Genomic DNA, 23,183 nt, shown 5'->3' with positions numbered 1-23,183 from the left:
CTTGCGTCGCTGGGATTCACGACATGTTCTCACATAATGAGCAATATCGGACGGCAACCGTGGCCACTAATATTTTTCTTGTATCCTGTGCAGCGTGCGCGCAAACCCAAGATGCCCTGCTGTCTTCTAATTGTGCACTGCCTGCAAAATCTCGTGTCTGAAGTTTTCGGGCGCAACAAGAAACTTCGTGTTTTTGTTAGCTGCGAGGTTCTTTACGACGACGTCATTGTGCAGGGCGAACGATCATAAATGACGCCGGAACACAGCAGGAGGGGAAGCGATCTTTCTTTCGAGGTAATCAGCCAGGTCGTTTAGCTCAGGGTCCGAGCGCTGCTGTTGTGCGAAGCTGCTGGCACTTGATGCTGATAATGATGACCTCAGACAAAATGGCACAATACATGGCGGGGGACTGCCCGGGGTGCATTGTAGATGGTAAATAAGTACTGGAATATTCAGATAAATTTGGGTGTTTAACTAAAATTTGGAAAAATAAGCAATAAAAGAAAAAGTAATGAAGTCTTACCTAGCATAGAAATCTGCCTGTTGAAATTATGTAATAATGAATAGCATCGCACACTTGTTTTAAGTCATAACACTTGGCGCTGGCGCTTACCGATCACAAGAAGTCGTCTTCGTCATCTTTCAGTGGCATATCAACGGGAGGAGCTCGTGACAAGCAGTCTGCATCCGAGCGCTTGCGGCCGGACTTGTACACTGCTATAACGTCGAATTCTCGGAGACGCAACTCCATCGCGCAAAGACGTCCGGAGGGATCTTTTAGGTTGGAGAGCCAGCACCATGGCGACCGCTCAAAATCCTGAATGGTCGTCCGTACAAATAGGGGTGAACTTTTTATGTGGCCCAAATGATGGCAAGACATTCTTTCTTCGTCGTCGAATAATTGGCTTCAGCTTTCTACAAGGAACGGCTAGAGTAGGCGACAACTTTCTCCTGTCCCGCACTCTTCTGAAAAAAAAAACACAGCGCCTAGGCCCAAATTGCTTGCGTCGGAGTGAATTTCGGTCTCGGTGTTATCATCAAATTGGCCCACGACAGCAGGGGACTGTAGGCGGCGCTTAAGTTCGGCGAAGGCTTCTTCTTGCTGGCTTCCCATTGAAAAGCTACATCACTCTTTGTAAGCTGCGTCAACGGCGCGGCAATGTGCGAACCGTCCCTGACAAATCATCGATAATAAGCGCACAGCCCAAGGAACCTGCGCACGGCTTTCTTGTCGGCGTGCGGCGGAAAGTGCGCGATCGCAGCGTTTTCTCGGGGTCAGGGCGAATACCATGCTGTCTTATGATATGGACCGGGAACCGCAGTTCCTCGCAGGCAAAGCGACATTTCTCTGCTTTCAAAGTTAGCCTGGAGGACTTGTTAGCTTCTAGCACTGTCTGAAGCCTTTTTAGGTGGTCTTCAAAGGCACAGAAGACAACCACATCATCCAAGTATACCAGACAAATTTGCTACTTCGAGCTCGTCAGCACAGTTTCCATTATTCGCTGAAACGTCGCTGGTGCGGAGAAGGGGTCAAAATGCATCCCCTTTAACTCGAAAAGGATATCCGGTACGAGGAATGTGGTCTGCTCGCGATCGTTTTCATCGACCTCCATTTACCAATAGCCGCTCTTCAGGTCCATCGATGAGAAGTAGCTTGCATTATAGAGCCGATCGAAGGTGTCGTCGATGCGAGGAAGAGGGTAAACATCCTTCTTCGTTATGCTGTTTAAGCGGCGGTAATTAACGCAGAAGCGAAGTCCTTCTTTATCAGGACGACTGGGGCCGCTTAGGGACTATATATGGCTGGATACGGCCGTCACGAAGCATTTCATCGACTTGTTCGCGGATGGCTTGGCGCTCTCGAGGCGATACGCGGTAGGGGTTTTGGAGCAGATGGCGGGCGTGTTCGTCCGTTATAATGCCGGACTTGGCCAGTGGTGTTTTTCGCACCTTCGATGACGACGAGAAGCACCCACTGTAGCTTCGAAGAAGACTGCGAATCTGGTCTTTTCTGCTGTGGGTTAATGCCGGGTTGTTCTCAAATGTAGGCTGATGACCACCTAGGGGTTGGTCGTGGAGGGCAAATACATCTCGTAAGGTCCGCTAATTCGTCGAGAAAAGTGATCGTCGTGTGCTTGTTGAGACTTCGGAGGTCTTCTGTGAAGTTTGTTACCAGCCCCTGAGTTTGTCCGCTACGAAAGTGTTCGATGTCTCTTGCGATGCCGAGACCTCGTTCTAAAAGCAGCTAAGTGCTTCCTTCGGTGACGCCTTCAGCAATGTCGATGTCTGCGCTACCCACGCAAACTATGGCGCTTGATCGGAGTGTGACGGTCAATTCTGCGTCGAAGACGTTCAGAGGGACGTGTTGCATCACATTAGTCGCAGCAGGTATGGCATTGTCAGCCTAGAGCTTTATGAGCTTGGATCAGAGATCTCCTTTGCTCTATGTTCATTTAGGAAATCCAAGCCCAAAATCACGTCACGCAAGCACTGCTGTAGAACCAGGAAGCTTGGGGGGTAAGTACGCTCACTTACGGTTACTCTTTCAGTGCATCGTTCCAATGAAGTGAAGAGGTTACCACCTGCGGTGTGTATCAGCGGGCCATCCCTATTGCAAAAACCAGTGCCACTGGGTCCCAGCACCCCAGCGCCATACCTGATTATGGGCCCAGTATGACGCTCGGAACGACCTATCGAAACATGGAAACTCTAGAAAAAAGATACTGCCTTTGTTGTCTTACAAATGCGCAATGACTTCGCAGCAAAAAACGCTTGCTTGAACCATATTTTTCATATGCGCCCCAATGGTCGATTGCGAGTAAGCTGTTGCCCTGTTGGTCCCTGAGAGATGCTACTCCGGCTGACGCCGCAGGCCGTACTGGGACCAGTGCGGCCCCAGCGCACATACAGCGCTTCTCCCGGTGCATCGCGGATGCCAGCGACACACCCAGCGTCAAATGGCTATTCCCAGCGTTTTTCTCCCATCGCACCAGGGCAGCCAGTGTCTTCCCGTTACTGCTCCAGTGAATATCGCAGACCTCCAGCGTGCCCAGCAGATCCAGTGCAAAACCAGCGCGAAAATCTTACTGGTTTCATACTGGAGACGCTGGTTTTTGCAATAGAGATTTGGTGAATGCCACCGGCGTGCAACCCGATCCTGACAAAGTCGCGCTGTCACTGCTTTTCCATCTCGCCGTTCACCCCGTGATGTCCGCAGCTTTATAAGACTGTGCTGTTATTTTCGCCGGTTCGTCCCAAACATTGCCGCTGTTGCTCGTCCTCTCACCAATCTGCTGAAGAAAGGCGTTCTTTTCTCATGGGGACCAGAGCAGGCTAACGAATTCTCCACCCTCATCGCTGTTCTCATTAATCCTCGTGTGTTGGCCCATTTCAACCCGTCTGCCCCGACGGAACTGCGCACCGACGCCAGTGGCCACGGTATTGGTGCCATTCTTGCACAGCGACAACGCGGCCAACACTGCGTGATTGCGTACGCCAGTCGTCTCCTGTCATCAGCGGAACAGAACTACTCTATTCTATTAAGGAACGGGAGTGCCTGGCTCTCGTTTGGGCCGTTGGAAAATTCAGACCCTATTTGTCTGGCCGACCCGACCGACCCCACGACGAAGCGACCTCACGACCACTAAAATGAAGACAGCACCACAGCCCAAGGTGTTCGGCGTGTCCATGAGCCTTGGCCTTCGGCAAACGGTGACGATTGGACCTGATGCTCGGGGCAAGCATTCATACAATCTTTGCATTCATTGTGTTGTCCAGCGTTTCATGTCTTAATCCTGTGTCTGTTCATCGTCTCTTCATGCAATGGATATCTAGCAATCGATCGAGACGACCGTTCGATGGCCCCGGGTAGTGCTACGAAGATGACGAAGCGGGCAGTGGCGCAGGGCGGAGCGCTCGCGCCAGGCCCGCTGGTCATTAAAGCATATTTCATCGTCATGTCATCTCGTCTTTCTGTTTCTGTGGTGTCGCCGTGTTCCATCGCTTGTCTTGCCACCACGTAACAATATTTCCGAGAATAAGACTGAAGCGCTCAGTCGGCCCGTTAGTTTGAGGGTGATAGGCTGTGGTGGTCCGATGTATGATGTGACATTCGGCCAGTAGAGCTTCAACGACATTGGAAAGGAAGGTTCGGCCTCTGTCACTGAGCAGCTCACGCGGCGCGCCGTGGCGAAGAACAAAATGATGAAGTAAGAACAGGGCAACCTCACGGGCAGTAGCGGCAGGTAGGGTAGCGGTCTCCGCCTATCTGGTGAGGTGGTCGGCCGACGATAATCCAGCGACCGTGCAGGGAAGTGGCCCGTAAAGATGAACGCCAATGCAATCAAAAGGACGGCTATGGCATGGAAGGGGTTGTGAGGGGCCAGAAGCACGAGGTGTAGATGGCTTGCGGCGCTGACAGGCGATGCAGGAGCGGACGTATCTGCGAATATAACCGTACATGCCGCACCAATAGTAGCGTTGAGAAATCATTTGAAACATCTCGATTGCCAGGATGGTCACACTGAGGGTCGGCATGGAAAGAGGCGAAAATTTCGTGTCGTAAATGGCGGGGAATGACGAGAAGCCGCCGTCGACCATCAGTCATATAATTGCGGCGGTAGAGAAGACCGTGTCATAGGGCAAAGTGCGGTGCCTGGCGGCGTAAAGTCCGAGAAGTCGCAGCGTTGGGGGAAGTGGACATGATGTCGATAAGAGATGCGAGCCACGGGTCTTTGCGCTGCTCCGCAGGCATATCAGCGATGGTTAGAGACGAGAGGACGGGATCAGCCGCCGTGGAGCAAGCAGGTTCGCTGGATAGGGGAGAACGAGACAGAGCGTTGGCGTCCATTTGTTTACGGCCAGAGCGATATACAACGCGGATTTCAAATTCCTGAAGGCGAGGCCCATCGTGAGAGGCGGCCGGACGGTGTCTTTAGGAGAGGACAGCCAAAATAATGCGTGGGGGTCCGTGACGACGTTAAACCGGCGACCGTACAAGTAGGGTCGGAATTTCGTTTGTGCCCACACAATTGCCAAACACTCTTCTTCCGTAACTGAGTAGTTGCATTCAGCTTTAGAGAGGACACGACGACGTATTCGCGAAAGCCGTTTTTCCGTTGAGCCAAGGCATCTCCGAGCCCAACGCCACTCGCATCAGTATTGACCTCGGTGGGTGCTGTCGGGTCGTAGTGGCGAAGGATTGGTGGCGATGTCAAAAGATGGCACAATGCGCTGAACGCTTCGTAACACTCGGCCGACCAGGTAATTAACTCACTGTTTCCCCCGAGTAGCTTCGTCAGAGGTGCAATAATAGAAGCAAAGTTCAGTACGAAGCATCGAAAATACGAGCACAGACCTATGAAGCTTCGAAGTTGCTTGAGTGAGGCCGGTTTAGGAAACTCTGCGACTGCGCGCAGCTTGGCCGGATCAGGGCGAACACCTTCCTTAGACATGATTTGACCCAAAATTGTCAACTGCTGGGCACCGAAGTGACACTTATTAAGATTCAGTTGTAGGCCAGCGTCAGTAATACAAACCAAAACTTGCCGCAAGCGCTCTAGGTGCGTAGCGAAGTCGGTGGAAAAGACAACAATGTCGTCCAAGTAGCAGAGGCTGCTGTGCCACTTGAACTTCCGCAAGATGTTATCCATCATCCTCTCGAATCTGGCTTGCGCACTGCCCAGACCGAAGGTCATCACATTAAATTCATAAAGACCATCCGGCGTCACAAATGCGGTCTTCTCTCTGTCACAGGCGGCCATTGGTACTTGCCAGTAACCAGAATGTAAATCAAGAGACGAAAAGTACTCAGCCCCTTGGAGGCAATCAAGAGCATAGTCTATACACGGAAGGGGGTAATTGTTCATTTGGGTAATTTTGTTGAGGCACCGGTAATCGATACAAAAGCGAAACGAACCATCTTTCTTTTTTACTAGCACCACTGGTGAAGACCAAAGGCTTTTAGATTACCAGATTACACCACGTTGAAGCATATCCTCAACTTGCTCATTGATCACGCGACGCTCTGCCGCTGACACACGATAGGGGCGCTGTCGAAAAGGCGAGTCCCGACTTGTCATGACTGAAGGCACAAGGAGCCGTGAAGGTACACGGTACCGTGAAGGTAAGACCCGAAAGTCAGGTTTACCTCTAGCTCCGATCAGAATGTCCAGCACCAGTGCGCCTCTCGAGCCAACAACCGCTTCGTCGTCGTAGGCATCAAGCACTGCGGCCGCGCGGCGCTAGGCACGTGGCATTATTATCCCCCGCGAAAAGGAAACATCGTCCCGATGTCAAGGTGAGAAGAGAAAAAATTTAGGGGTGAGGTGAACTGTACAATAAGTCAAAGTCTCACTTGCAGCGTCAAAGTTACAAAACGCGACGTTGACACCGCGCTCAATCACGTGAAAAGTACAGCTTTAAGCGCACCACGTGCACAATTTCAGGTCGCTGACACCGAACACTGATGGTCACACTTCCATCTGGAACAACTTCGTAGTTAACACTGTTTAGGCGGCGTTGGACTTTTAGGGTCCGAAATACCGGTGTAGCAGTTTTTCACAAAAGCCTTTGTGACGTACTGGGTCCGCACCCACACTTGGCCCCCTGGCTCGAAGTGGACTTCCCTCTGCCGAGGGTTATAGTATTGAGCGTCGGTGGCATGCTGCTCCTTTATGTGCAAGTGGACCAGCTGGCAGGCTTGCTCGGCCTGTTCCGCGAAATGGGCGGCATCGGGTTCGCCAGCTTCATCCCCGCATGGGAGCATCGCGTCCAACATCGTGCGGGCCTCCCTGCCATATACGAGAGGGAATGGTGTAAACTGCGGGGTTTCCGGCAGCGCCATATTGTAGGCGAAGATGGCATACGACAGGATATAGTCGCATATTTTATGTTCAACCTCAACGTACATTGAAATCATATCCGCCAACGTTTTGTGGAGTCGTTTCGTTAGGCCATTTGTTTTGGGGGGATAGGTTGTTGTCGTGCGATGATCGGTATGGCTGAGAATTAAGGTGTCGCGCAGTAGCCGAGCAATGAATGCCTTGACTCGGTATGTAATAATGGTTGACGGTGCACCGTGTCTAAGCCCAATTTCATTCCTAAAGAAGTGAGCAACTTCCCCGGCAGTACCTCGGCCAAGGGCCTTTGTTTCAGCGTAGCGTGTCAGGTAGTCTGTGGCGACTACGATCCACCTATTTCCGTTCGAGGATGAAGGAAATAGGCCTAAAAGGTCCATGCCCACTTGCTTGAATGGTGTGAGGGGTGGTTCAATCGATTGCAACATGCCGGATGGGTTGAGCGCGGGGTTTTCGCCACTGGCATTGTCGAGAGGTCTGGATGTAACGTTTAATGCTCGGAGTAAGATGTGGCCAGTAATAGTTCTGCCGGACTCGGTTTAGGGTACGTCTAAAGCCAAGGTGACCGGAAGTTGGTTCGTCGTGGCATGCCAGGAGGATTTCGTTCCTTAGATGAGCCGGTATGACTAGCAAGTATGTTTTTTCACTCGATGTAGAATTCTTATGAAGCAACCCGTTGCGGAGGCAGAACGATGACAGCCCCCGAGCAAGGTACCGAGGCATTGTAGGGCGCCCACCTTCGAGATGGTCGATAATCAATCGCAGCTCGGCGTAGGTACGCTGTCTGGAAACGAGGTCGGACGTACTGACTGCTCCGAAGAAGCTATCATCGGCGGTTGCGTCTGACGGAGGAGGGTCGACGGGAGCGCGGGACAGCCTATCAGCATTGGTGTGCTTTCGGCCGGATTCAAAAAATAACGTCAAAAGCGAACTCCTGCCCTACGGGCTGAGTGGCCGCAAGGGTCTTTTAAGGTTTTCAGCCAACACAACGAGTAATGGTCAGTGATCACTCGAAACGGTCGGCCATAAAAGTGCGGGTGGAACTTGGCAGCGGCCGATACTACGATACTACCGTCATTCTTTTTCGATGGCAGAATAGTTGGACTCAGCACGTGAAAGTGCACGGCTGGCGTAGGCAATTACGTTGTCGACCCCGTCTTGGTGCTGAACTCGAACGACATCAAGGCAGACGTTGCTTGCATCCGTGTGTAGCTCCGTGTCAGCGTCGTCGTAGAAATGTGCCAGGATCGGGGATGACTGGAGCCGGCATCATAACTCTTCGAAAGCCATCTGCTGCTCGGCGCCCCAGGAAAACGATGCGTCATCTCGAGTCAGTAGTGTCAGAGGACTGGCCATCTGTGCAAAGGTTTTAATGAAGCGGCGATTATAGCAGTACTGCTTTTTTGTGGGTGGGAACGGGAACGGCAGCAACGGCAGCAAGTTTCTCAGGGTCAGCTCGGATGCCGTCAGCACTGACGATGTGCCCAAGGAACTTAAATTCGGTGAACCCGAAGTGACACTTTTGAGGCTTGAGAGAAAGGTTGGCAGACCGAACAGCTTCGAGAGGAGTTCTCAGGCGGCATAGGTGTTCCGTGAACGACGGCGAAAATATTACCACGTCGTCGAGATAAATAAGGCATGTCTGCCACTTCAGACCTGTGAGCACAGTGTAGATCATCCGCTGGAATGTGGCAGGAGAGCAGCAGAGCCAGATTGTGAGGACGCGGAATTCATAGAGCCCATCTGGTGTCCCGAAGGTAGTTTTTTAACGGTCCCTCTCATCAACTTCGATTTGCCAATAACCACTCCTGAGATCAATCGAGGAGAAGTACTTGGCACGGCGAAGTCGGTCGAGAGAGTCGTCGATCCGTGGCAGCAGATAGACATCCTTCCTTGTCATGCTGTTAAGCTTCCGGTAGTCAAAGCAGAAACGCAGTGTTCCGTCTTTCTTCTTGACGAGGACGACTGGGGACGACCATGGGCTGATGGTTGAATGACACCTTCGGCAAGCATATCTTTGACTTGCTGTTGGGTAGCTTCTCTTCCCCGAGGAGGCATACGATAGAGCTGTTGATGAATAGGTCGAGTGCCTACACGCGTGATATCCGGTGTTTAATGACCGACGTTTGCTACACTTTAGACGAAAACGTGAAGCACGCACGAAACTCCAGCAATGGATCCTAGAATTGCCTCTTTTCAGGGCAAGAAAGACTAGAATTGATGTCGACAGCGTGTACGGCATCGTCCGGTTCGGTGCTGGGCGTAGCTTCATCGGAAGCAGAACAGCCGGCGACTCCTTGCAGATGGTCAACGTAAGCGATCCCAGTGCCACGGAACAGATGTGAATGTTCATTGGAGAAATTGGTGACGAGCCCCTCCGTCTCTCTGCCGCAAAAGAAACAAAGACCTCTTACCACAGGAACTTCCACGGCGAGTGAGAGGGACACATTAGGCTGAACAATCCGGAGGCCGTGATGTGGCTCGTCGCAGGTAACTCTGGCGAGGATACTGGCGCGTGGTGGCATTGTGAGGCTATCATCGACGACTAGCAACGTGGAGTAGGCCCCATGGTGCTCATGCTTTTCGGTGGCTAGTTTAAAGGAAAACGTCACCAAGCGATTCGGGAGATCTAAAGTGGCACCGTGCTTACAAAGGAACTCGATGCCAAGAATAACATCGCGAGAGCATTCGCGTAGAACAAGAAACGTTGCGACAAATGTTAGCTTCGCACCGTAACCCGAGCCGTACACATACCCTGTGGTGCAATCACATGCCCGCCTGCCGTACGTATGTGCGATCCGTTCCATGGCGACATCACTTTCCTCAGCGTCCTTGTAAGCCGCCCGCTAAGGATAGAATAATCAGCTCCCGTATCGGCTAAAGCACTGACCTCCTTCGTGTCGACGATAACAGGGATGTCCAGGAAGCGCGGCCCCGACCAGGGCCTGTCGACGTCGGTTCGGAGTGAAGCGAGCGGTGCGGCGGCGGAAGCTGGGCGGTAGTTGGGATGTCGGCGTAGTGGCGGTTCGATGTTGACGGTGGGTTGGAGGGAAGCGCGCGGTGCGGTGGCGGAAGCTGGGTGGCAGTTGTGTGGTCTGCGTCGGGGCGATTCAGTCGACACGGCGGTGACAACTGGCCAGCGGTGCGGATGACGTCGGGGCGATCTGGTCTGTGCGGCGAAAACTGGACGGAAATTCGGCGTTCGATGTCGGGGCGAATCGAGCGGTGTGGCTGTGTGTCACCGTTAATAATTATGGAGGGATTATTAACGATGCGCCTTTAACGGTGCGCACACTCCCAGACACCCTTAGAGTGAGTAGCAGTAGCTGTTCCGGTCGCAAAGGAGATGCCCTCGACCTGCGTGACAAGCTCAGCCGGAATTCAATTACTTTGTAGTGACAGAAGCGGGTGGCCGTTTGGTGCCCAGCTGTCGCCGGTTCAAACCAGAGTAAGGATCGGAGTCAGAAGTAACAAACAAAACAAATTTATGAACAGCAAGAGACGCTACAAAGGAATACACAAGATCACTTGAAATGCACAGATGAGAGGTTCATAACAATAACAATAACAAACGCTAAGCATGCAATTACAGAGGTATTCAATAACATAGATCCTTTACAACACATATGAAACACGAGGGAGTTACATAAACAAACACCAAATCGTTACCGGGCACTGTTGCAGTCCGACGCCTCAAGAGTCACGATGTGGCCGCCATGCAAGACGAGCGCCGCTCCTTTGCTGGTCCATGGGCTTGTCAGCAGCGGGTGATCCCCGGGAGTCCAGTCGAAGCACTGGCGAGCACGCCGCAACCACTAACTGACTGACTGACTGTGACTGACTACACAAGCGGCGTGGTCTCTTTAAATAGGGCGCGCCGCGTCTGTCTCCTAACACGCGCCAAAGCTAGCGCGCACACACGCTTAGCTTCGCTGGTAGAGCGCTCCCTTCTCCTCCCATCGAGCCGCGCGTCGTCATTGGTTAGGTCCCATAGAAAGTTCTCGAAAGGTCTGGCACATTCCAGGCCGATGAAAAGCCATCCTCCCCGGGCAATGGAAAAGAGGGTGACGGCAACGCGTACAAAGCTACGCGCTCTCCCGCGCGGGGAAGAAGGCTTTTCTCTCCATGCTTTCCACGCGACGCCGCGAGGGCCTCGCGCCGTACCGGCTTGATGAAAATGTGCGCCGATTTCGTGACACGGTGGAAGCTTCGCGCCGAATTGGTGTGCGGCGGCCTCACCCCTAAAGGTCGCCGGAGCTTGTTTTCCCGACGAGGGCTCGAGGAACCACGGTGTGCAGCGGTATAACGTGGCCCAGAGGGCGAAGAGCGGCGTGGCGAAGGCGATCGCAACTCACGACAAGGAGAATGTGGCGGACCACGCCGGCGGGTGACGTACTCGGCGATGTCCTGAGGCCGTTGACCAGGTCGTGGACGAGGGCTGTCGGGAGCAAATTCTTTCAGGCCCATCTGGCTATAAGGGCACTGCCTGTAGAGGTGACCAGCCTCGCCACAATGGTAGCATAGAGGGCGGTTATCTGGAGCGCGCCAGATGTCAGTCTTTCGGGGGCGCCTGGCGCCGATCTGCCCATAGCGGCAGCGGTTCCGCAGCGTGTACCGCGACCTCGGGTGGATTGTAAGGCGAAGGAGTAGGAAGCAGGGTTGGGTGGCGTGTGACATCAGCATATGTCATCGGCTGGGTGCGGCCCAAGTGCGACGGTTGAACGACTGCACTTATCGATGGCGTACGTGCGTTCTGGACCTTCTCATGGATGACTCTGGCCACAGAAGCCTGACCTGGGGCAAATGTCCCGTGAAGTTGCTGCAGCTTCTGGCTAACTACGGTGCGAATGAGGTCTGCGAATAGCGCTCAGGTCTGCCCCGGGTGTCACGAAATCGGCGCACATTTTTATCAAGCCGAACGGGCGCCGCATGGAAGCTTCCACAACATTCGAGAAAAGCCCCCTTCTTCACGCGAGAGAGCGCGTAACTTTGTACGCGTCGCCGTCACCGTCTTTCTCATTACCCGGCGATGACGGTGGTTCATCAGTCTGGAATATGCTAGAGCTATCCAGACTTTTCTACGGCTCGTAGCCAATGACGACGCGTGGGTCGACGGGAGAAAAAGGGAGCGCTCTAACCAGCGAAGCTAAGTGTGTGTGCGCGCTAGCCTTAGCGCGCCTTAACAGACAGACGTGGCGCGCCCTATTTATTGAGGCCGCGCTGCTTGTGTAGTCAGTCAGTCAGTGTCAGTCAGTCGGTCGGTCGGTCGGTCGGTCGGTCGGTCAGGTCAGTCCAGTCAGTCCGGTCAATCAGGCTGTCCAGTCAGTCAGGCAGTGCAGTCAGTCAGGCAGTCCAGTCAGTCAGTCAGTCAGTCAGTCAGTCCAGTCAATCCGGTCAGTCAGGCAGTCCAGTCCGTCAGGCAGTCCAGTTAGTCAGGCAGTCCAGTCAGTCAGGCGGTTCAGTCAGGCAGGCAGTCCAGTCAGTCCAGTCAGGCAGTCCAGTCAGCCAGTCAGTCAGGCAATGCAGTCAGTCAGTCAGTCAGTCAGTCAGTCTGGTCAGTCCAGTCAGTCAGGCAGTCCAGTTAGTCAGGCAGTCCAGTCAGTCAGGCAGTCCAGTCAGGCAGTCAGTCAGTCAGTGATTGCGGCATGTTCGCAAGTGCTTCGACTGGACTCCCGGGGGCGTAATTCCGTTCTCTCAACAGTAGGCTCTAAGGCTCCTCTATTTTTTAAAGGTAGCGACAGGTCTTGATCCAGCCGCCCCTCCCTCCGATAGGCCGGTTGCCTGCACGTGACCTCTTCGCCGCCAAGCTCCGCCCAAAGGGTCCAGCGGTACTCGCTGCGCCGCTGAAATGCACGGCGGTCTGCGCTTGCCAGCGTGATATTGGCCGATTAGTTAAGCAAAAAGTACTTCACATGCCTCTATTGCTTCTTTAGGAGTGTATATGCAGTACTTAACGTTTAAGCTGACGCAAGAATTACATCTCTGAACTCAAATCATGAAGCGTGTGCGTGACATGCGGCTGAGTCGGGCTGCCGTGCTTTCGGCTGCCGGAACAGCGCGGAAGACGCAAAAAAGTCATTTTCCATTCATCGCGGCGACGATAATAGCAACAGAAGGAGGCTATGACCTCATGATATTGGGCGTAAGATTTTTATGGCCAGAAAGCACCCGACTATGCGAAAGGATTTCTGTCTGCTTAAAAAGCCGTTCGCTTGCCCGGGATTGCCTTTGTTTGGGCATATGCTATTTCATGAGCAAAATATCAAGAACGTTATGATTATGTAGTCATTACTTGTACTGTGGATGTCTAGTGAAAAGTCACTGCCGTTTCGAGCCCCTTTACTTTCCCGAACAGATCAGGACTGCAATATTACGCGTGGAATCAATGCTGCCAAAATGCTCAGAATGAAAAGCCAATGCTTGATTATGCTTATTAGAAAAATTTAGTTCATACAATTGATCAGTTAATTGATATACATTCAAAATGAAACATTGGATGAAGAGGAGGGTACCAATGTGTCATAGCGATCGAAATGGAAAGTCAAAATTTGCTTGTGCTAAATATCGGTGTATAAAATTAAAAAATAAAAACTAAACTTTGTACCATAGAAAGTGAAAAAACAACCGTGTGTGTGAAACGCTATTGAGCCATTGTTTTAACGGAGGAGTCTTGCAGCGTTGCATCGAATGCAAACAAGTTCCGCTGAACGCGCACAGGGACTCGTCAAGTTTCAAGAGGCGGCATCCAAGTTTGCTGGTGATATTATTGCCCGGCAGGCTATAAGAAAGCCAATATAAAACAAATAAAGAATAGAAAAGTCAGAAAACATTATCCGTGAGCTTTGTATCACATCCGATTTTTTTTTTGTATTTGTTGGACGATATACATGCGTTGGCAATGCACAGCTGCAATGAAACTGACTTCTTCTTCAAAATAAAGCTATTGGAATACTGTAAACGAAATAAATTCGAGCCAAACAAAAAGTGTGTACAACGGAGTATACCCGAACAGTTACAAACGCAATGACGCCCTTATTTCATCAGAGGTCTGTGCGCAACGACGTTCCCAAAAGTTGCAGAAAACTCGCAGTCTACTTATTTTTTAATAAGGAAACGAGCCCAATAAGTTTACTGAAATATCGTTTCTACTTCAAGTTCGCTACTAATTTCAAAGCATAATTAATGAAAAGTTTCCTAGCCGCTGTACTGAGTCGAGAATGGTTCAGAAGAATGAGCTGGCTCGTTTAATGCACGCGTTTTTGTTTTTTGACGTTTATGCTGCGCACGCATATTTAAGTTATTATTCCTGTCTTTTGAAGTTTCCTGAGCAGCAGAGGACACAAATTTGTTGAATTCACCGGTTTATGTGTGCACCGAGCGCCGCTTCATGAGTACGCGGTATACCCAAGGTCAATGTACAACTGGTCGCGCAACTTGGAAGAAAACGCGTGCAGCTGCCTACTGCCAGCGGCATCAACTCGATGATGAGGGCTCCTGCGAACTGTGAAGCAAATTACTAGCACACAGAAAATAAGATCTGCCAGAACTCCAAAGAACTAGAAAGTAAACAGAATATTCGCGCTCAGGAATGAATTCAGTTTTTGTTTCTTGCGTAAGAAAAAACGTGTCACATTTTTAATAATATTTTAACTTGTTTCTAGCGGCCTCTCTCGGCCACTTATTATCCGCTGCGTAGTTGCCCAAAGCTCAGACTACTACTGTACTCAGACCAAAGCTTTTTTCATCCGCGGAATGAGTGCGTCGTCGGCCCCGGTTCAACGTTCATCGTTGCGTGCTGCGTACAGAGTGGGTTTTCTGTAACAAACAGTCAGTATTTCATTCTGCTGGTTGTGGTAGAGCTTTACAGCAAGGCGAAGACTGTGTGTGCTCGATGAGAAACTGATTGCCGCTGCATGTGCGCATTTCCGGACGATGGGACAATGCTGCGTCACAGCTCGGCGGCTCGGCTCGGCCTCCCAGGCACGTCGCGAAAGTGGTGGCTTTTTTTTGCGGATACACGTCTGCATGAGCGGCGTATCGCTGCATGTTTTAGTTGAGTGATGAAGGTGAGATTTTATTGCCCCCAAGACGCGTGTCGCATTGCTCAGAACCTTCCGTTCCGCTCCCTTTGCTGCGTGTTTTGCTTACTGCGTCGTATTACCGCACCAACGTTCGCTGAACGTGCTTTAGCTGTTATTACAGTGACGTTCCTATTGTCAATGGGATCTTTCTCATGAACATGTTAAATGCTTAAGTTGTAAATTTGTAACTTCATATTGACTCCTTTCAATAGCAAATAAAGCGCGAGTAAAATATGGGAATCGTGAACAGGGCGAGATTTATTGGAGCGAAGCTATATCGTAGATATTTTCACTTCTCAGACGCATTAACTTCTAAATACTAGCAATCCCAATTTGAATTGCTTACCTAAGCTCTTACAGGTTGGCGTTCTAGCGCTAGCGTTAGTTATTCCGTTCGTTTGTTTTTGTTGTTCTTTGACGCTGATATGTAAGTACTTTGTTTGTTAGCAAGATCTTTCACCCTTTTATAATCTCACCGCGTCTCGTTTGGAGACCTACGCTCAGGAAATTTTGTTATCACGAGGATTTCATGAAGACCATGACGAATGAGCGGTGGTCGCTCTCCTACACTTAAAAATTTCATTGTCGTGAAGCGTCTATGTAAGTAATCGTGAATTAATAAAGCCTGGCTTTCTATGCAGCACAGCTTCACTCATTTATGCCCTCAGTGAAATGCCTCAAGCCATGTGGTTCTATCCATGTGCTTGCCGAATTCACTTGAAGGCCCTTGTTCACAAACGTGCCCGAAGAAATAAGCCCCAGAATGCGTTAACATGACGCGCGACGGAAGACTAGGCTAACGACGACGGAGGCAGAACGATGCTATGATAAGGTGGTTAAAGATGCCGTAACATTTCAGTTAACGTAAAACTTGACAGTAGAAATCCATGTCAAGTAAAGTTGGCTGAACAGTTACGGTGTCCATTTTTCTGCCTTATCCGAGCATCGTTCTGCCTCCGTCGTTGTTGGCCTTGTTTTTCGTTCATAAGTAAAAAGACAATCAAATTCCCCGCCAAAAGTACGTTACTGTGACGTCACAAGCAACGTCACGTGTTTGTTGTGCCTCACAGTTCGCAGGGGGCACTGGGAAACTAAAGCTTCGCTCAGAGTCGACACGCAGGCTTCTATGGGAGTTACGCTACCATTTGTTCTTCTACCATGGTATACCCTCGAAAGAGTGCCACGCGTCGTCTGCTAGCGCTGCCCCTGGACCCCTCGAGAGGGCGCTCGTGTAGTTGTCGCTACCTTTAAAAAAATAGAGGAGCCTTAGTATGGATGGATGGATGGAATATAGGAGCGTCCCCTTTGAAACGGGGTGGTAGCAGTAGCTATCATGCTCATTTTTCTCCATGTATCTTAATTACTGATTTAGAATGGTTAACTAAACCATCATTCTATTTATTAATTTTTTGTTCCTACATTACTAACAATATGTAACTTCTCTGCTCTTAAGCTACCAATCTTCCAGTCGTTTTTTGCTAGTTTCCACCACCAGTTTATTCACCCGGCCACTGGTATCTCTAAACCCCAGAGCTTCAGGAGCAGTTACTGCGCCTGCATCAATTTCTGGATGGATACCATTACATCATCATCATCATCATCATCAGCCTGATTATACCCACTGCAGGGCGAAGGCCTCTCCCATATCTCTCCACTTAACCCGGTTCTGTGCTAGCTGCATCCACTTGACCCCTGCGAACTTCTTAATCTCATCCGCCCACCTAACTTTCTGCCGCCCCCTGCTACGCTTTCCTTCCCTTGGAATCCAGTTTGTTACCCTCAGCGACCATCGGTTATCCTCTCTTCGCACTACATGTCCTGCCCATGTCCATTTCTTCTTCTTAATTTCCACTAGAATGTCGTTAACTTGAGTTATTTCTCTGACCCACTCTGCACGCTTTCTATCTCTTAATGTTACCCCTACCATTTTTCGTTCCATAGCCCTCTGGGTTGTCCTCAACTTAAGTAGAACTCTCTTGGTTAGCCTCCACGTTTCAGCCCCATAGGTGAGTACAGGCAAGATGCAACTGTTGTATACTTTCCTCTTGAGCGATACCGGTAAGCTGCTAGTCATAATCTGCGAGTGCTTGCCAAATGCACTCCATCCCAATCTTATTCTTCTTGTTATTTCCTTTTCATGGTCCGGATCTGCGGTTACTACCTGTCCTAAGTAGATATATTCGCCTACTACTTCCAGTATTTCGCTACCTAATGTAAACTCCTGTTCCTTCCCGAGGCTGTTGAACATTACCTTAGTCTTCTGCATATTGATTTTCAAGCCTACCTTTCTACTTTTCCTGTCTAGGTCATCAATCATTATTTGCAGTTCATCTCCCGAGTTGCTTAGCAAGGCAATGTCATCAGCAAATCGCAGATTACTGAGGTATTCTCCATCTAGCCTTATCCCTAACTGCTCCCATTCCAAGTCTCTGAATACTTCCTCTAAACAAGCTGTGAATAGTACTGGGGAGATTGTGTCTCCTTGCCTAACACCTTTCTTTATGGGAATTTTGTTACTTTCTTTATGCAGAACTATGGTTGCTGTGCAGCCACTATATATATCTTCCAGCACTTTCACGTACGGCTCGTCTACCCCCTGATTTCGCAATGCCTGCATCACCGCCGAGGTTTCAACTGAGTCGAATGCTTTTTCGTAATCAATGAATGCTATGTATAAGGGCTGGTTATATTCCGCGCATTTTTCTATCACCTGATTGATGGTATGGATATGATCGATAGTAGAGTACCGTTTCCGAAACCCTGCTTGATCCTTTGCTTGATTGCAGTCTAAGGTTGTCCTGATTCTATTAGCGATTACCTTAGTAAATACCTTATACGTAACAGACAGTAAGCTGATTGGTCTGTAATTTTTAAGGTCCTTAGAGTCCCCTTTCTTGTGAATGAGGATAATGTTTGCATTCTTCCATGCTTCCGGTACCGTCGATGACACCAGGCACTGCGTATACAGGGTGGCCAGTTTTTCTAGCACGATATCCCCCCCGTCCTTCAGCAAATCTGTAGTTATCTGATCCTCTCCAGCTGATTTCCCCCTTTTCATAGTTTCTAGTGCTTTCTTGACCTCGTCCTTCGTCACTGGTGGAACGTCTGACTGTTTTTCCCTGACGCCAATCTCATTACGGTCCTGACTACTTTGGCTACTGTAGAGATCTGTATAGAACTCCTCGGCTACTTTGACTATCTTGTCCATATTAGTGATGACGTTGCCCGCCTTGTCCCTTATCGCATACATCTGGTTTTTGCCTATGCCCAATTTCTTCTTTACCGCTTTAAGGCTTCCCCCGTTCTTTACAGCATGCTCAATTTTCTCCATGTTATACTTCCTTATATCGGCCACCTTGCGCTTATTGATTAGCTTTGATATCTCGGCCAATTCGATCTGGTCTGTTGGATTGGAAGCTTTCATACTCTGCCGTTTCTTAATCAAATCTTTCGTCTCCTTAGACAGCTTACCGGTATCCTCTCTAACTATCCTACCGCCTACTTCTACCGCGCACTCAGTAATGATATCTCTGAAATTATTGTTCCTTGCCTCTAGGGTAATGCCGCCATCCTCAGTTAGAGCTGAATACCTATTCTGAATACCTATTCTGGATACCATTACATTCGAGTATAATATGGTCAATTGTTTCCCTTGAGTTTCCACATACAGCACATGTGTCATCTCCATTGTTAAATTTCTTTTTGTAGCTGCGTGTTTTAAGGTACCCTGATCTAGCTTCGAAAAGTAGGGCACTGCCTCTTGAGTTATCAAAGAAATCTTCCTTCCTGATCTGCATTTTCCACTTACGATATAATTCCACACTCTGTTTCTTTTCCATCGAATTTATCCAATTTTTACCTTCTGTGTTTTTCACCGGTTGCTTAATGCTCTTTATTTCTCCGTCCTTGTGACTAGCATACTTACTAGTTAGTTTCCTAGTTCTTTTCCTCCATTGTGAGTCCACGCTAAGTACAGGTATTTAAATAGTTTAGCTGCCCATCTGTTACTGTCCAATTTCCTCAGGCGTTCCTGATATAATATTTTGCTCTGAGCTTCCCGTACTTCGAAAGATGCCCAGCCCATATCTCCCTGTACCGCCTCATTTGTAGTTTTGCCGTGGGCACCTAGTGCTAATTGTCCAACGGATCTCTGATTTATTTCTAATGTCGACTGTACCTCTGATTTTAGGCACAAAACCGCGTTTCCGAAAGTAAGTCCGGGCACCATAATTCCTTTCCAAATACCCCTCAAAACCTTATACCTATTGTATATATATAGTAGGGTCCTCTAAGCAGCGTCACCTGGCGACAGATAGCAGAAATAATGTAAAAATGAAGAAGGGCGCATTTAAAGCATACCACACACGTTCCTTCAGTGGCGCAATGGATATGCGCTCCTTACCTGCCCACTGAGCGAATAAAACATCGGTTCGAATCCAGTAAGCGTAACTTTCTTCCATTCTCAAGTCGTGAAATTTTTTTCTGATTTATTTTTAAATCGTAACGTTAAATTAAGCTATTAATATCTCGCCTGGGGTTTGTTCTCCTTTAGGTCGCATTATGTTATCTTTTTATTTCTTAAAAGCCGCAAAACCAGCCGTGAACAGAGCCATGAAGTGAGAGCATGACAACGCTGACACTATTCAATTACCTTCACCGCAACCATTTTTTGCCTTCAGTGAGTGTGTTTCCTTTAGGTTACGTTCAGAGACACCTTTCAGTAACTATCGCCGTTTAACCCGCTGAGAAGCAACCAGTGAGGAGAAAGAAGTTGCGGGACCCTACCGTTGAGGAGACGGAATTACGCCTTCCGGGGATCACCCGCTGCTGGCAAGCCCACAGACCTGCGAGAGAGCGGCGCTCGTCTTGTATGGCGGCCACATCGTGACTCTCGAGGCGTCGGACTTCAACAGTGCCCGGTGAACAATTTGGTGTTTGTTTATGTGACTATCTCGTGTTTGAACTGTGCTGAAAGCCTCTGTGTTATTGCATACCTCTGTAGTTGCATGCTTAGTGTTTGTATTCTGTGAACCTCTCGTCTGTGCATTTCAAGTGTTCTTGTGAATTCCTTTGTATCGTCTCTTGCTGTGTATAAAGTTTGTGTTGTTTGTTACTTCTGACTCCGACCCTTACTCTGGCTTGAACCGGCGACAGCTGGGCACCAAACGGCAGCCCCCTTCTGTCACTACAAGGTAGTTGAATTCCGGCTGAGCTTACCCCGCAGGTCGAGGGCATCTCCTTAGCGAGCGGAACAGCTGCCCCCACTCACTCTAAGGGTGTCTGGGAGTGTGCGCACCGTTCAGGGCGCATCGTTAATAATTGCCCTAATTATTAACGGGTGACACCGGGATTGTAGTCGGTGCGATTAGTCGGCGGGGGTACGGAGAGGGAATTCAGTGGCCGAGCATACCGACTGCATCGCTGCTGTAGCAGTTTCTCCATGATCACAGCTTCAGACAGAAACGTCGCGACGGTGGTGGGCGGGTTCCGCACGAGGCCGGAAAAAAGCTGATATTTGACGCCGTGCATCAGGTGCCGCACCTTCTTCTCTTCCCTCATGGACGGGTCTGCGCGATGGCAAAGGCGCATGACGTCTTCAACGTACATTGCGACCCCTTCGTTCGGAAGCTGAACTCGAGAGGTCAGGGCACGTTCCGCATTCTCTTGGCGATCACTGTTGGCGTACGCACCGAGGAGCTGGCTTCGGAAGGCTGGTTACGTAGAAAATGTGGCCTCGCGGTTCTCGAACCACGTCCAAGCAGCGTATTCAAGGCTGAAGTAGACGTTTCGAATTTTTGCAGCGTCGTCCCAGCCGTTAAATGTCGCGACCCTTTCGTAGTGAGCTAGCCAGTCCTCGGCGTCTTCGAACTGCTCACCGTGAAATGGCTTAGGTGTAAGTGGGGTCTGAAGGATGAGACAAGACGAAGGGGTGGAAAAGACAGTCGTGGTAGGGGTGGTCGGTGTCGTTGCCATAGCTAGGGTGGAAGCTAGGGGCTCTTTGTCAAGAGGGAAGGTCTCGGGGCACCAAGCACGGCGGCCGCGCGGCGCTAGGCACGTGGCAATGTATATATATATATATATATATATATATATATATATATATATATATATATATATATATATATATATATATATATATATATATATATATATATATATATATATATATATATATATATGCCCAAGAAAGTAGCAGGTGGCTAGGAAGCTAGCAGAGTGGGCCAGAGAAATAACTTGTTACTGACATTCTAGTCGAAATCAAGAATAAGAAACGGGCATATGGCCAGGACTTGTAGTTCGGAGAGAGGATAACCAATGATTTCTAAGAGTAATAAATTGGATTCCAAGGCAAGGTAAGCGTAGCGGGGGGCGGCAGAAAATCAGCTGGGTGGATGAGATTAAGAAATTCGCAGGGGTCAAGTAGATGCAGCTAGCCCAGGACCGGGTTGATTGGAGGGGAGGCCTTAGCCCTGCAGTGGGTATAGTCCGGCTGATGATTATGATGATGATGATGGTTGCTGTGCAGCCGCTATGTGTAAAGAAATAAATACAATTTACAAAAATTAAGGTGGCGTCTCTCATAGCCTGAGTCGCTTTGGGACGTTAAACCCCACAAACCAACCAACCAACCAACCAAAAATTAAGGTGCGAGGTAAGGAGACGCGATCTCTGCATTACTATTCACAGCTTGCTTAAAGGATGTATTCAGAGATTTGGAATGAGAGCAGATAGGAATAAGGATTGTTGGAGAATGCCTCAGTAATCTGCGATTCGCTCATTACATTGCCTTGCTAAGTAACTCAGGGGACAAACTGCAAGAGATGATTGGTGACCTAGGCAGAAAAAGCAGAAAGATTTCTCCTAAAATTAATAACCACATATTGAAAAATCTGAGGTAATGTTCATTAGTATCGGAAAGAAACAGCTGTTTACAATAGGTAGCGAAGCACTGGAAGTGGTGGGCGAAAATGTCTACTTAGGACAGTATCAACTGCAAATCCAGACCACGAAAGTGAAATCACATGGAGAATGAGATTGGGATGGAGCGAATTTGGTAAGTACTCACAGATTTTAATTGGCAACCAACCCGGATCACTCAAGAAAAAAGTGTATAACAGCAGCTGCATCTTTCTGGTACTCACCTCATCTATGGGGCTGAAACATAGAGGCCAACGAAAAGAGTTATGGTTAAGCTGAGCACTAAGAAGAGGGCTAGATAGCGAAAAAATGGCGGTTGTAATGCTGGGATAGGAAGTATGCAAAGTGGATCAGAGAACTATCTCGAGTTGCATTCATTCTAGTCGAAATCAAGGAGAAAATGGCAAGGGCAGAACATGTAGTGCGAAGAGAGGATAAAATATGGTCGCTAGGAGTAACGAATTGGATTCCAAGGGAAGGAAAGTGCAGCAGGGGGCAGCAGAAAGCAAGGTGAGCGGATGAGGTTAAGAGGTTCGCAAGGGTAATGTAGATGTGGCTAGCACGGAAGCGGGTTATATGTTAAATGCCTCCGTCATGCAGTGGGTATTGTCCGGCTGATGATGAGCGTCTGGAACGCTGCACAAAGAAAGGTTGCGTCGAAGTTTTGATCCGATCATCTGACGACACGTGATGTTTTGCTATTGATGCCGTACAAGCAAATGGAAAGCCAGAGGCGAAAAGAGGGTGATTACTGCCACCGCAGTATCTCTTGGGTACGTTATTGCCCCACTCGCCGATTCGGTGGATAGAAAACAGTAGGCGTCTCAGCTCCTATGCATAGCAACGAGTGACGAATAAGCAAGACGTTTGCTCGGCTCTGTCGGTCGTATATGAGTGCTTTCGCATCAACATATCGTTTATTCTACCCAGCTAGCTGCAGTGACCATTTTTCACTTGGTTAAAGTTGCATGTTATCCTATATATTTCACAATATGTAGAGAAAATAAGCCGTTAAGTGTGCCTGCGATAGAGTTTAGCAGGCTTGACATGACGTGAACGTGGAAGAGCCTGCAACTTCCGCGATTTCTGGAAGGCCCCACGTATACTTTGTTCAGTCATGCACCGCTACGACGCCATGCGCAGTTGATATTGTGAATCAGGTGATGAGACAGTGAAGAATTTTGGGCTTGAAAAACCCCCGAGAAATGCGGTGTATAGCGCTCAATATACACGTTGCTGAAAAAGTATACCAATTTTTTTTTTCAGTATATTACTTTCAATGCATCTTGTCAAGAATATTGCTACGAATATTGTAACATGCGACCAG

At 49.3% G+C, this 23,183-nt stretch overlaps 1 protein-coding gene across 5 annotated transcripts in view; it reads left to right on the top strand.

Annotated features, from left to right (window-relative positions):
- LOC146194041 (uncharacterized) overlaps window positions 1–23,183 on the top strand; it is a 267,564-nt gene that overhangs the window by 124,934 nt on the left and 119,447 nt on the right. The gene's annotated exons all lie outside the window — the stretch shown is intronic.

This window comes from Amblyomma maculatum, chromosome 4, assembly GCF_055883805.1.
Source record: "Amblyomma maculatum isolate TAMU_Amacu chromosome 4, ASM5588380v1, whole genome shotgun sequence".
NCBI lineage: Eukaryota > Metazoa > Arthropoda > Arachnida > Ixodida > Ixodidae > Amblyomma > Amblyomma maculatum.
Note: the sequence above shows the minus strand (reverse complement) of the source record. Positions and strands in the feature narration are given on the sequence as shown.